The sequence below is a fragment of the Taudactylus pleione genome, unplaced genomic scaffold, assembly GCF_031769625.1.
Source record: "Taudactylus pleione unplaced genomic scaffold, aTauple2 ptg000224l, whole genome shotgun sequence".
In the NCBI taxonomy this organism is placed as follows: domain Eukaryota; kingdom Metazoa; phylum Chordata; class Amphibia; order Anura; family Myobatrachidae; genus Taudactylus; species Taudactylus pleione.
Genome location: NW_028284626.1, coordinates 271,382 through 287,118, shown reverse-complemented (window position 1 = coordinate 287,118; position 15,737 = coordinate 271,382). Strand labels below are relative to the sequence as shown.

The 15,737-nt window shown below is 47.5% G+C and overlaps 1 pseudogene; it reads right to left on the bottom strand.

Moving 5' to 3' along the window:
* Positions 1-3,236: 3,236 nt before the first annotated feature.
* Positions 3,237-15,697, bottom strand: LOC148517289 (uncharacterized; annotated as a pseudogene).
* Between the last annotated feature and the right edge of the window lie 40 nt (positions 15,698-15,737).

Below are 15,737 nucleotides of genomic sequence, written 5' to 3'. Positions count from 1 at the left end.
GCCCCACTTGTCCACTAGGAGTTGAAAGACTTCTGAGTGGAGACCATTTCCTGGTTTGCACGTTGTGATGGCTGAGGAAGTCCGCTTCCCAATTTAGAACTCCTGGAATTGAACACTGTGGAGATGGCCGGGAGGTGACCTTTGGCCCATGCGAGAATGCGTATCCAGCCGATGTCCAACATTCATGGAAGGAATGTTGACAGGTCACTGCGCCCCAGCCCAGGACACTGGCATCCGTTGTAAGGAGTACCCATTCTGGGACCCAAAAGGGGCAACCTCTGGTTAAATTGGACGTCTGTAGCCACCAGACGAGCCTCTGGAGAAAGGACCATTGCCTGAGCTTTTATGTGATGGGGCAACCCGTTTCACCTGGATAAGATTAGCTGTTGCAGGGGCTTGTAGTGGAACTGAGCGTACTCCACCATGTCAAAGGTAGATACCATGGATCGTAGAACTTGCATTGCTGAGTGGACTGACACTTGGCGACTGCGTAGTAATCTGCGCACACGTATTTGCAGTGTGGAGATCTTGTCTGTTAGGAAGATTCTCTGACCCTGAGAATCTAAAAGAGCTCCCAGATGGACCATTCTCTGTGAAGGGTTCAAGGAGGACTTTTTCCAGTTAACCAGCTGTGCCTCTGCACGAAGTCAATGGTTACCTGAAGGTGGCATTGAAGGACCTCTGGTGAGCTTGCCAAGAGCAAGAGGTCATCCAGGTATGGCAGGAGCCTGATTCCCTGAAAAACACAGGTTGGTTGCCATGACCGCCATAATTTTGGTAAAGACCCGTGGGGCTGTAGAAAGTCCAAAGGGCAGAGTTTGAAATTGAAAATGTTGCTATAGTACAGCAAACCGGAGATATCTCTGAGAGGGCACTGTAGGTATGCATCCCAAATATCCAGAGATACCATAAAGTCCCCAGGCTCCATAGCCAGTACAATAGAGTGCAGGGTTTCCATGTGAAATTTGGGCACCCTGATGAATTTGTTTAGGAATTTGAGGTTGAGGATAGGCCGATAAGACGAATTTTGGTTCTGCACCAGAAACAGGGTAGAATAATAACAATTCCCTCGCTGTGAAAGGAGGAACTGGAACTATTACCTCCACTTGAATGGCTTTCTGCATGAGCAGGGCACTGTTCAGGTGTGATGGAGGGCCTGTGTAGAAAAATTGGTGGGGTGGCCATCTCTGAAATGAGAGGGTGTACCCATGAGACTTCTCTTATCCACGCATCTGTGGTTGTCTGATGCCATTCTGAAGGAGTTGGCCTCCTACTCTGGGGTCCCCCAAGGGGAGACCTGCCCCGTCAGGCTGAAGGCTTGTCCTCAGATTTTGAAGCAGGACGTCTGGTGGCCCAGGTCAGCTTGGTCATAGGCTTTGTGGCCTAGTGGAAGCCGATTGCTTAGGAAAGGACTGACCCTTAGGTTTGCCTTGGGGATAAAAGGACCTAAAGGACGTTGTCTGAGGCCTTGCAGTAGTTGCTGATGGCAGAAAGGCAGTTTTTTATGTTGCTAATGTGGCCACAATATTATCCAAGTCAGGGCCAAACAAGATCTCCCCATTGTAAGGTAATGCTTCTAAGGCTCTCTTAGATTCTGCATCCTCCTTCCATGACCGCAGCCACAGAATACGGTGGGCAGATACCGCCGTGGCCGAAGCTCTAGAAGCTAGGAGACTGGCATCCCAGGGGCGCTTCTCCAATATATGAAGCTATATTCTTATTTGAGCTACATAAGACATCTGATCTCAAGAGGCATCTGAGGGAAAAGATTCTTCAAGGGCGTCTGCACAGCTGTAAATTGCTTTAGCCACCCATGCAGTAGCCATGGTCACGCAAGCAATGGCACCTGAAAGAGAGTACACAGATTTAAGGCCAGTTTCAATCTTTTCTATCCATAGGGTCCTTCAGTGAGGAAACTGTAGGGATAGGTAATGTATCGCTTTTAATCAAACGTGTAACATGGAAATCCACCGCTGGGGAAGTCTCCCATCTTGTACAATGAGCTGCAGGAAAAGGATAACAAGAGGTCAGGCGTTTTTGGGGCTGAAACCTCTTACTAGGAATCTGCCAAGCTGCTGCCATGTGCTCAACAAGTTGATCCGAGAGCGGAAACTCCGCTGGCCACTTTTTGTCATTCAAATAGTGGATGCTATGATGTGGGGGCGGGCTCATCATCTTCTATTTGTAAGATAGATCTAACTGTTTGCACCAAAGCAGGTATATTCATTTTAGACTCTATACTTCTTCCCCCGAAGGGGACTCCGCAGTAGAGAGATCAGCATTTTCTGCCTCCTCAGATGACAGCTGCGTGGACTGTGAAGATAAGAGAATGCTTAGTAAACTTAAGCTGGATACACAGTATACAGATATATCTGCAGATGATGATCGTTCATACACACTGAAAGGCCATCATCTGCTTCTAGCCGTGGGTCCCGGCGACCAAGTGGCGTGTCCCACCCCCCTCCCCGGCGGCTGCCACTGTGTATGGGCAGTATGCAGACCGCCCGTACACACTTGCCGATGGACAGATATGTCTGCAGACAAATCTGTCCATCAGCTGTGCAGCACAGCCAATGCGATATGTCTGAGAACTATGTGGTTCACAGACATATCACAGGTACACACTTGGCGATGGCCAGCAGATATTGGCCGATCAATTGATCGGCCAATATATCGGTCAGTTTGTACCTAGCTTTACTGGGTAGGGGTTTCTCACTGTGCAACATATTTTGAAAGGCTGTAGAGGTACCCGCCAGACTCTGTACTGAGTTAGAGAGTATGTCTACCGATGGAGGCATAGGAGGTACCTGGATTGCTTGTACATGTTGTGGGAACCCCATAGCGATGACCAGCCTTACCTGTCCCCTTAGAATCCGCATTGCAGTCTGGGTCTGTCCGCGGAACTGGCTAGCAATGTCCCCGGGATGCCCGCTGAGAGCAACAGGCGGAGCTGACGTTGCAGTGCCCATAGGGGTGTTGGAGCGGCAGCACAAACGTCCCACGGACAATCTACTGCTGCCTGCTCAGAAGCATATAAAAAAAGAAAATTATAAAATAAAAGCTTTTGGGCTGCATGAAACAGCCCACTGTTAAAATGGTGACCCGACTCTGGCCAGGCACTGACAAAACTGTAGTGCCTCTGGCTCGGGAGCAGGGTATAGGGGGAAGGACCATTGCATCCTGGGAGCAAAGCTTTAACTGTCTGGTGCTCGGTCCTCAACCACCACCTACACCCAAGGTCTCCCTGTGGGGCCCTATGGACCCTGAAGAAGAAATTATTTCTCATCTGTGTGACGTCTCTGATGTGTAACAAGATGTGATTTCTGTGTAAAACATTTCCCACACTCAGGACATGAATACGGTTTTTCATCTGTGTGACTTCTCTGATGTCTAACAAGATGTGATTTATTTGAAAAACATTTCCCACACTCAGGACATGAATACGGTTTTTCACCTGTGTGACTTCTCTGATGTCTAACAAGATGTGATCTCTGTTTAAAACATTTCCCACATTCAGAGCATGGAAATGGTTTCTCTCCTGTGTGACTTCTCTGATGTGTAACAAGAGCTAATTTATATGTAAAACATTTCCCACACTCAGAACATGGAAATGGCCTCTAACCTGTGTGACTTCTCTGATGTATAACAAGATCTAATTTATAGGTAAAACATTTCCCACACTCAGAACATGGAAATGGCCTCTCACCTGTGTGACTTCTCTGATGTGTAACAAGAACTGATTTCTGTGTAAAACATTTCCCACATTCATAGCATGGAAATGGTTTCACACCTGTGTGATATCTCTGATGTGTAGCAAGAGTGGATTTATTTGTAAAACATTTCCCACACTCAGAACATGTAAATGGGTTCTCACCTGTATGGCCTCGATAATGTGTAACAAGAGCGGACTTCCTTATAAAACATTTCCCACATTCAAAACACTGAAATGGTCTCTCACCTGTGTGAGTTCTCTGATGGACATCAAGTTTGCTCTGCTGCGCAAAACATTTCCCACACTCAGAACATGAATATGGTCTCTCATGTGTGTGAAGCTTTGTATGTCTAGTAAGACATCTTTCCAGTCTAAAACATTTCCCACACTCAGAACATAGAAAAGGCCTTTCAGCTGCGTGAACTCTCTTCTGATGTATAGAAAGAATCATCTGCTTGGTAAAACTTTTCCCACATTCAGAACATGAAAAAGGTTTATCACTTGTGTGATCTGAGCTGTGTGTAACACTACTGGGATTATCAGGGGAACATTCCTCATGGATAGAGGGATCAGATGACGTATCTGCTCTGTGAGATGCTGGATGTATACTGGGAGTTTCTCTTGGAGAGTCCTGTGAGAATTTATCATCTAGGTCACAATCTGGAAATAATATGAGACGTCTCCCCGAGTTCTTCCTGCTGCTGTGTCCATCTGCTGGGAACAGAATAATTATATGGGAATTAGGCTCTCTGCAGAATTATACCATACTGTGTAACTATAATAAGACATCCCAGCTGTATCCCAACATCTCCATACTGTGTAACTATAATAAGACGTGCCCGGCTGCACCCTAACATCTCATACAGTCAGTGTCATTTCCAAGTTTCACTTGTGAATGTAGAAGCCAGATAGCAAATAGATCATTGTGACTGGATAACCTTGCCTCCGCCAACGGCCAGAGATATTTTTTTGATCCCACTGGATCTTGCGGGGACTTCCTCTAAATCTTGGATCTTGAAGGGATTCCCTCTTACCGTCAGTAACCACCTGTTACGGACTCCGGCCACTGTGCCATGGGCATGCAACTTTGCTGCCACCACCAATATCTTGGAACCACTTATTACCAAACAAGTTCCTACACTGGAACCTTAAAGCACTTCTCTCAGGCACCTACATCGGCACCTGAACTGCCTCTGCTGCATATGCTTAGACTAGTAGCAGCCAGACCTCTGGACTGATGTCGGCTGATACCCACTGGTCCCTCGCAATGGACCAGGCCCAGCAGGGAAGCTGGCAGAGGGTTTGAGCTTGGAGACACTGCGCTCAATTTAAACCAATCAGAAAACGGAATATCGCTTGATGCAATGCTGTTGTTGCAGGATACCTATGTAGTCATCTTAGATGTTTACTGCACAAATAGTTTTCAAAAAGACATTTCCCCTTGGGAGTATCACAGCATACAGATGATACGGCAGTTCATACCTTCTTGATGTTCAAAAAGATACACAAAACAGGCTCACATGCCTTCTTTTATCTTAATCCAATACACAATACCACAATGGGTTAGTCCACCCTGTGGTTTTTACCCAATTAAGTGCACAAGGCATGCTCAACTTTAACATTGTCCCTATTGGACAGTGGTGAGTGCTCACTCCTCTATGCCTGAGCCCACCTGTCATCATTTTAGACGCCCAGGTGCCGGCATGCCTGGGATGAGAAATAACTTCCCTACAATAAGTACCTCCAGGATTCTGCTGAGGGGCACTTGGCTACCTCCTCTACCTGAATGTAGGCTCCAGACAAGGCAGACAAGATCCCCAGCCAGCAGTCTCCTGGTCACTTTAGAGGTCCCTGAAAATAATTAACTGACTGCACTGGCCAGTTCCCCATGCACTTCTTTCAGGCATGAGGCTGCATGGTGGGACAGTCCATTTTTCTCTGGAAGGGGCTGGGGATCCAGCAGCCCACAGAGAGCTCTGCATCCCCCGGACTTCCAGGGAAACACAGGTAAGTGCAATTTATTTAAAATGTATTTAAACATTTTTAACAAATGCACTGCACAATATATAATTATATATATACATACACACACATACATACATATATATTCACATACGTACATACATACGTACACACATACACACACATTTGGTGTGACTGGTGCCCTACAGCACAAGTACTAAGGCAATAAATACAGAAAAAAAAATAAACTTTTTTTTAAATTATATTTACATATTTGGAATACTAGTACTGGGTATTTAATCATAATACTGCTGGCATTACCGGGAGCTGCTCTCCCAGAACAAAAAAACAAACCAACTAATGGACTATGCAAGAGATTTAATGGAACTCTGAAGCAGATGCTCCGGGCATTTGTGACTTCAGAGGGGGCTGACTGGTAGTGAACACTGACGCACTTCCTGTTTGTTTATCTGGAGGTGCCATAGGCGTTCACCGATTTCTCACCCTATGAGTTACTATACGGCTGCAGAGTCCGTGGACCCCTCGACCTGTTCCGTGAGTCTTGGGTAGGGGAGTTGACTCACCAAGATGTGTCCGTGGTGGAGCATGTGCTAAAGTTCAGAGATCGGTTAGAAAATCTCATGAGGTTTACGCAAGCGAATCTTGCAAAATTGCAAACCAAGCAGAAAACTTGGAATGACCAGGGCTCATGTGTCAGGGTCTTTGAAGTTAGGCAGAAGGTGCTTGTTTTGGTGCCCATACTCCAAAACAAGCTCCAGGCTTCCTGGACGGGGCCATACACAGTCTCAAAACAACTAAGTGACATCCCCTAGGTGGTGTCATTTGCCAGCGAGGGTAGGAGGCAGGGTACCTACCATGTGCATATGTTGAAGGCATACCATGAGCATGTGGAGTCAGTAGCAGTCGCGTGCTGCTTACAGAAGGAGGAACCAGGAAATGATCCAATCCTTGAGATCTTCGCGGGTGCCCGAGGTGATGGTGGTGTAGAGGAAGTAAGCTGGAGGAAGGAATTTATTAACCTCAAGAGGAAGCAGCTTGAGTCAGTTCAGCAGTCCTTTGAAGCCCATTTCAGTGGGAAGCCTGGTCTGACTTCTTTGCGTGCACACCGCAGACACTGGTGAGCATAGGCCAATTCGGCAACCTGCATATCTGGTCTCACCAGAGGCGCAGGCAAAAATCTACAATGAGGTGCAGGAGATGTTAGTGCTAGGTGTAACAGTCCCTGGGCTGCCTCCATTGTAGTGGTTCCCAAGATGGACCGTACCATGTGGTTTTGTGTAGATTACTGCCGGTTGAATGAGGTAACCAAATCTGATACTTATCCCTTACCCTGCATTTATGTGTTGTTAGACGAGTGGGCAGGAGCAAAATACATCTCCACTTTTGAAATGAGCAAGGGGCATTGGCAGATAGTAATGACCCCTGAGGCTCAAGAGCGATCTGCCTTCATCACCTCATTTGGCTTGTTTGAGTTGAAGACCATTTGGGATGAAGAATGCACCAGCCACCTTCCAGAGCATTGTCGATGACATACTGAAGGGGTACAGAGATTTTGCTTAGGCCTACTTGGATGACTGACATCTTCAGCGGAACTTGTGAAGATCACCTGATGCATGTGGGGCTGGTGTTATAAAGGATTCGGTGGGCAGGTCTGACCATCAGGGCAGACAAGTGCCAAATGGGGATGTCAGCAGTACAGTACCTGGGGCACCGTGTGGGAGGTAAGGTGAAACCTGAACCAGCGAAAGTAGAGACAAATCAGAGACTGGTCCCGGCTCTATTAGGAATGGCAGGGTACTGTTATGAATTCCGCTGCCTACTCCATGTAACACCACAAGAACCCAGCTAGCGAGATCTTCCACCAATAACAACCGCCCGTTGTTCCCTTAGAACTAGGATACATTCACCGGTACTTGGGCGGCCGCCTGGACTTATGCTCAAGGTAGTAGCGGCTCACATGGAGATACAAGGGAATTCAATAGGGAAAAAATGTACAGTTAGGACTGAAACATTTGACGGTAATAAGGATATCAATGGTGCGGCTATAGTCGTGAGAGTACAGTTTGGTTTTTGGACAACGGCTTGGGAGCCGATGGTGTGGCAGCTGTGCCGACAGTGCAGCAATGGTGCTGATGGTGCGGCAATGATGCAGATGGTGCGGCAATGATGCCGATGGTGCGGCAATGATGCTGCTGGTGTGGCAATAGCCGTAGATGAACAGTCTAGGGATAGCAAATTGTTTTGAGAGCCAATGGTGCGGCAAGTGTGCCGATGTTGCAGCGATGGTGCCGATGTTGTGGCAATTGCCATAGATAAACAGTCTAGGGCTAGCAAATGGCTTTGAGAGCCGATGGTGCGGCAAGTGTGCCGATGTTGCAGCGATGGTGCCAAGGTTGTGGCAATTGCCGTAGATAAACAGTCTAGGGTATGAAAAATGGCTTTGAGAGTGTGCCGATGTTGCAGATGGCCGTAGATAAACAATCTAGGGTAAGAAAATGACTTTGAGAGCCGATGGTGCGGCAGGTGTGCCGATGTTGCGGCACGGGAGCTGCTTGGAGCGGCTAAGAAGCCGAGTGAAGAATGGTGGTAGCACGGGAGCTACTTGGTGTGGCTCGGAAGCAGTATGGTGAACGTTGGCAGCACGGGAGCTGCTAGATGCAGCTAGGAAGCCGTTTGGAGAGCAGACGGCAGCACGGGTGCTACTGGATGCGGCTAGGAAGCCGTGTGGGAGTTCAGTGAACAGGAACAACCTGACTCTGCAGCCAGGCCGAGGAAACTCACAGACACTCTATAGTCGGCACAGGTGCAATAGATCAGTGAGTATAAATAGGCTGAAGTCCCAATCAGGTTTGCACTTGTGGAATACACATCACTTCCTGAGGCGTGCCGATCTAGCAACAGGAAGAACTGGAGTAACCCCGTCCTGCCTGGGTATACTGTCAGAAAGTGTCAAGTCGTGACCGCGACTTGTAACAGGTACCACTGATGCTTTATCCCTGACTTCAGTTTTGTAGCTAAAACCCCTGACAGATTTGACTAAGAAGAAGCTCCCCAAGGTAGTTGACTGGACACCCTCTTGTGAGCTGGAATTTTAGTCATTTACAACGGCTCTGGTACAAGAGCTCCAGTACTGATGGTTCCAGACTACAGTAAGAACTTTGTTGTACAGACTGATTCATCACAGTATGGACTTGGAGGAGTACTGAGCCAGGAGGGACCAGATGGGCAGGAGCACCTTCTGGCCTATTTAAGAAGAAAACTGCTACAGCAGGAGGTTTCAGCTTGAATAATCCACAGCTGTGAATGAAACGCATCGCTGTCCGCATCAATTGGTGTCCACATTATCTTCTATAACTTTCCTATGGTGAGCCAACGAATTGGGACTATTCTCCTTTATTAATCAAGAACTGAAAAGGGTAAGATTACTGCCTGTAGTTACACCGGATGTGGAAGCCGGCGGGTCCTGCAGCCCTGAGCACGCTGCTTAGAGACCGGGAGCCCGAGCAGCTATATTTGTGAAGCCGGTGGGTCCTGCAGCCCGAGCACACCGCTTAGAGACTGGGAGCCCGAGCAGCTATATTTGTGAAGCCGGTGGGTCCTGCAGCCCGAGCACACTGCTTAGAGACTGGGAGCCCGAGCAGCTATATTTGTGAAGCCGGTGGGTCCTGCAGCCTGAGCACGCCACTTAGAGACCGGGAGCCTGAGCGGATATATTTGTGAAGCTGGTGGGTCCTGCAGCCCTTAGAAACCAGGACCCAGAACGGCTATATTTGTGAAGCCGGTGGGTCCTGCAGCATGTCGCTTAGAGACTGGGAGCTCGAGCGGCTATATCTGTGAAGCTGGCTGGTCCTGCAGCCCGAGCACGCCGCTTAGAGACCGGGAGCCCGAGCAGCTATATTTGTGGCAGTTGCCGGCAAAAAACCTTAGAGCAGGCGGGTCCTGCAGCTCAAGTACGCCGCATTGTGATCGGGAACCAGAGCGACTAAAATCTGTGACGGCCGCGGATGTACTACACTGAAGTCCAGACTCAGTGCGGCAACAATATACAGCCATCCAGCGCTTATCTGGTTTTACTTGTGTCAGCTAAGTAAGGAGTAGGTAACCCATTAAACTTCTTCCGACATATTAACAAGAGAGAGATATGGTCACCTTAAGGAAATACATGGGATAATTTTCTGACTTTGGACATTGGGCCTGATTCAGACCCACTCGCGAGCGGCTGTCCGCTCGCAAGTGGGTCGATGTTATGGACTGAGCATGCGCACGACGGAGGGAGCTCCGTCGTGCGCATGCGCCAGACGCGACGAGCGAAGGAAAGTCCTTCGCTCGTTGTGTCCGATCAAAGGGGGCGTGCTGTCAATGTTGATTGACAGCACGCCCCCTTTGGTGGGCGTGCCTCCCTGACGGGGGCGTTCCCACGGGAACGCCTCCCGTCAAAAGACGGCCCACTGACATCACTAGTGATGTCAGTGGGAGTGATTTTGGCTCTGATAGAGCCAAAATCACTCCGGAGCTTGCGGTTGAAAACCTCAACCGCAGGCTCCGGCTCACAATTTCGATGGTCGCGATGGTCACGACCATCGCGGCCATCACAATGCACGCTCGTATAGCCTGTGGGTGGTGACCAACAGCTATACGAGCGTCCAGGAGGACGCTCCATTTTCATGGAGCCCGGCCCTCATTCAGAGCGTGCGCTCTGCTCAGAGCGTACGGCTCTGAATGAGGGCCATTGTCTTTTGAATCTCATCTAATTGAGAAATTATTTTTATTATTAATCTTTTATGCGGTTCCTAAACATGTGTGTGGAATATACTAATCTGATTATCAGTGTAGCATAATCCTTTATAAAATGACTTCATGCCATGTGATTCTTTTAGCAACATTGTAGTTATTTGTGTTTAATTTCTAATACTCAATATAAGGGGTCAATCCAATTAGGTGCGAATTGCGAGTAGCGAGTTTGTTTCACGAAACTCACAGACTTTGCACAAATGCGCGCTCCCGAGAATTCTCCAATCCAATTAAAAATGCCTATTCACGGTGCTCGCAGTGAAGGGGTGCGAACTGACTTCCAAATGCGATGTAAAAAAAGGTGCATGAAAAAGTGGGGAGACCATCCTGGACCACCCAGTATTGATAATTTTGTTAGCAGGACCGTATAGGGCTGTTTGTGGGCATAAGGAAAGTACTGAAGGTTTTTAAATGGTGTGAAATGGCTGATTTGTGTTCTTGTTTAAAAAGATGCAAAAAAAAAATGATAAAAAAGCAAACTTTTTCGTTTAATCTCAAATGAAAATTGCAATAAAAAGTAGGAAACAATGAGATTTTGGGGTACATTGTGCACACTGAAAATTTTAAAAAAATTATGAAAACAATTATTTTTCAATTAATAAAAAACTAATTACATTTGGGGTGCCTAATCTAACGAATAAGTTAATTTTGGGGTAATTTGAGGCCATTTTTTTTACCCCCCAAATTGACATGTAATTATTGGACTAATTAAGCTAATTTGAAATTTCCAAATGCCTGATTAGTCATTAGGGGGGATGTCCAAGGGGTTCTTAAAATAAAGATTTTCCTTTCCAATGGAAAAATGCAAATTTACTCTGGTTCAGTGCAAGTTGCTAATTGGATTGCAAAATGAATTTGCTGTACTAATTAGAAGAGAAAACAGCAAATCGCACCTCGCAATTAACAAATAATTATATTAACCCCTAAGTATTTATTACAAATAATCTAAAGAATATATTTTAGAATTGATAAGAGCCTCTGACTGATTTGAAATGACCAGAGCTGTTGCGTTTGTGGGGTCACAATGTACATGACTGTAGCAGGTGATTTCCCCATTGGTCTGTCTCGGGCGCTAGGATGATTTGTGTCTTATTTCCGGGAGGTGGGGTACTTCACAATTGAAAAGGAAAGCTTGGAAATTGCTTGGGCTGTGAAGAAGCTCCAGCTCCATTTGTATGGCCGGTAATTTACTGTGGTGACTGATCACAACCCTTTACAGTGTCTACAACACACCACAGGGGACAATGGCAGATTGTTGCGGTGGAGCCTTGCACTTCAGATTTATGACTTTCATATTATCTGCAAAGCAAGGCTCACAGCAATGCGGATGGATTGTCTCGGCAGGAAGAGCCTGAACCCCATGTGAACTCCCGGTAACCCCAAAGGACTGCAGGACCTGGAGCCAAAGAGACATGGCCTACTGGTGGCCCGCATGGAATTGGGGTGGGGGGGATGGGGGAGTGTGGCCAGGTACCAGTCCCGATATTGGATCCCGTCCCCCTTGCAAGTGATTAATGGCGGCAGCAGCACTGAAGGGGTTCACCCCCGTGCTGTAGCACCATCTTTGAAATGTTATAGGCGCTAGGTGCCCATTTTTAAATGTGTGTTAGCGGCGATAGGCATCGAGTGTATAAAAGAATGGATTTTTTTTACTCTTATGTGCTGCAGCCCAGATACCCCCTGACTGCTGCAGCAAAGTGTTATCCCCACAGTGAACTGCACTGGGGGGGACTATATATGTGTCGCAGCCCCAAACCATGTCCATCTAAACTGCACCGGGGACTAGAGGTAAGGAGCTGCTGAGTGCTCCATGCTGGGGACTAGCCTAGCTTCGGGCGCCCCAGCTCGGCGATGGTTCCTGTAAACCCCCGGTGCACTGCAATCGGGGGTGGGGAGGGGAGAGACTGTGTGGAAGGAGTGGCACAGCAAGGCTGTGGTTTAACGCCTGGTGCGCTGCACTGGGGGACTGCACGCAAAGAGCTGTGTGTCGGCTGCTGGGAACCGGGATCTTAGCTGAGTGCCACACACAGGAGGACCGGACTAGCCGGCTCCCTGCCTGGAGCGTTAACAACGTTGGGGACTGGGAGCGCTGGCTTCTGGTACCCCAGTGCAGTGGGAGGGCTTTGTAAACAGGGCTTTGTGTATGCCTGATGGGGGACAGGGAGAGCCCGTTCCCCGGACACCCAGCGTTAAAGGCAGGTATGAGGAGGTGCATGGGGAGCTGGCCAATGCAGCCACCTAACTATTTTCGGGAAGCTCCAACAAGCATCCTCTTGGTGTCAAGGAGACTGCTGGCTGGGTGTTTTGCTGCCTTGTCCTGGAGCCCGGATTTGGGTATAGGAGATAGCCAAGTCCTCCTCAATAGAAGCGTGTAAGTATGTTTTGGGGGGTAGATTTTTACATCCCAGAAGTGTCAGCACCTGGCCCAGAGGAGTGACCATTCCCCACTGTCCATTGGGGACAATGTTAAAGGTGAACATGCCTTGGCCATGCAAGGCACATGTACTTAATTTGATTGGGTAAAAACCACAGGGCAGACTTACCCCATGTGGTAATGTATATTGGAGTAACATAAAAGAAGGTATGCAAGCATGTCTTCTGTGTATCTTTTTGAACATCAAGAAGGATTGTACTACTGTGAACATCTGTGTGCTGACCCCCTTAAGTCTTTTTGAAGACTATTTGAGCAACAACAGAATTGTGCCAAATGATATTCTGTACTCCTGTTCTGGATTGAGCCCAGTGTCTCCAAGCTCAAGCCCTCTGCCAGCTAACATGCAGGGCCTGGTCCGTAGGGAGGGATCAGTGAGTATCAGCCAACACCAATCAGGATGTGCGGCTGCAGACTGTTTACGCATACACAGCAGAGGCAGTTCCAGGTGCCGACATAGGAGCCTGGGAAAAGTGGTTCCAAGTGCCAGTGTAGGAGCTAGGGTGTACGTAACCAGTACCAAGCACCGATAGTAGGAGTTTGGTGGTGGCAGCAATGCTACACATCCACTGCGCATTGGGTGGAGTCAGTAACAGTCGGTGGGGATAAAAACTAATCCGTGATCAGGTGGCGAGCTGAGGTTCTCCGGTCCCAGCACACATGGTCTATACATATACTCAGGTCATACTAGCTGCACCCTGCTGTGATCTCACACTCTCCAGATCTCCATCTCAGTATGTGTAACAGAGTGTAGGCATGGGCTATACCAGGGGTAGTCAACCTCGGTCCTCGTGAGCTACCAACAGTTCACGTTTTCCAGGTCACCCAGCATGTGCACAGGTGTATTCATTACTAACTAACACATTTGAAAATTCCCAAGGTGGAGCTAATTATATCACTTGTGATTCTTTGAGGAGACCTGCAAAACATGCACCGTTGGTAGCTCTTGAGGACCAGGGTTGGCTACCACTGGTCTATACATTATATCACACACAGGTCATACTAGCTGTATCCTGCTGTGTCCTCACACTCTCCGTATCTCCATCTCAGTATGTGTAACAGAGTGCAGGCATGGTCTATACATTATATCACACACAGGTCATACTAGCTGCATCCTGCTGTGTCCTCACACTCTCCATATCTCCATCTCAGTATGTGTAACAGAGTGCAGGCATGGTCTATACATTATATCACACACAGGTCATACTAGCTGCACCCTGCTGTGTCCTCACACTCTCCGTATCTCCATCTCATTATGTGTAACAGAGTGCAGGCATGGTCTATACATTATATCACACACAGGTCATACTAGCTGCATCCTGCTGTGTCCTCACACTCTCCATATCTCCATCTCAGTATGTGTAACAGAGTGCAGGCATGGTCTATACATTATATCACACACAGGTCATACTAGTTGCATCCTGCTGTGACCTCACACTCTCCATATCTCCATCTCAGTATGTGTAACAGAGTGCAGGCATGGTCTATACATTATATCACACACAGGTCATACTAGTTGCATCCTGCTGTGTCCTCACACTCTCCGGATCTCTATCTCAGTAAATGTAAAATAACCAGTTTGTATCTCTCTAGGAATTGATATCTTCACTGGAGGTTAGATACGCTCTAACCTCTAAGGGGATCTACTGGAACATGCAAAAGAACCAGCTGGACTCAAATGAATCAGCAAAAACACAATGGAACAGAAGAATCCACATTTTAAACAATCGGAATCCACCATTGCTCTCGCTGTGGACCTCCAGGCAGAAATGTAATACTTTCCTAAAAGATATTTATACAGGTGTGGTTCATATCTCTGGTAAAACAGAATAAAATCAGTACAAGAAATCACATGCAAAGATGTTATTACCATCAGTGATCATTGATTATGTCAGGCAATAGTGGTCAGGAAGGATCATGGGTAATATCCCATTGAAGGGCATGAGAAGGACCATCGACAAAGGTCATTTTTGTAGTGGACAGTAAAGAACATGAGTAGCTGGTAGCTAACAAAGATATGATGAGTGTGGGGAGGAGACTGGTCAGATCTCTGGGCTGGTAACACATAGTAACATGATGTGAGGAGGAGAGCAGGAGTATAATAGGGGCTGATGGCTCCTGATGTATGAGATACACCAGAGAGTGTGGGGAGGAGACTGGTCAGATCTCTGGGCTGGTAACACACAGTGACATGATGTGAGGAGGAGAGCAGCAGTATAATAGGGGCTGATGGCTCCTCATGTATGACATACACCAGAGAGTGTGGAGAGGAGACTGGACAGATCTCTTGGCTGGTAACACGTAGTAACATGATGTGAGGGGGAGAGCAGGAGTATAATAGGGGCTGATGTCTCCTGATGTATGAGATACACCAGAGAGTGTGGAGAGGAAACTGGTCAGATCTCTGGGCTGGTAACACACAGTGACATGATGTGAGGGGGAGAGCAGGAGTATAATAGGGGCTGATGGCTCCTGACTCCCCCACTGTGCATATACATTTTACTCATTAGTTTGTACTGACAGAGCATGGTGTAGGATAAGAGATTGCTGTAGTGACTGAACAGAGTATGTGACTCTTTTCTGCAATAAGTGTTTATTACTTACCTGTGCTGATATCTGTAGGGATTTCCTCCTCTTTACACTTCTGATCACCCCTCTCATACGTCTCTTCTTCTCCATCTGTATCTTCTACCTTTATATCAGTCACATACGTCTCTTCTTCTCCCTCTAGATCTTCTGTCTTCATATTAGGGATGTGCAGGCTCGGTTCTACTCGGTTCCGTTCGGTTTTTTTTACCGAATCTTATTGGCTATCCAAAA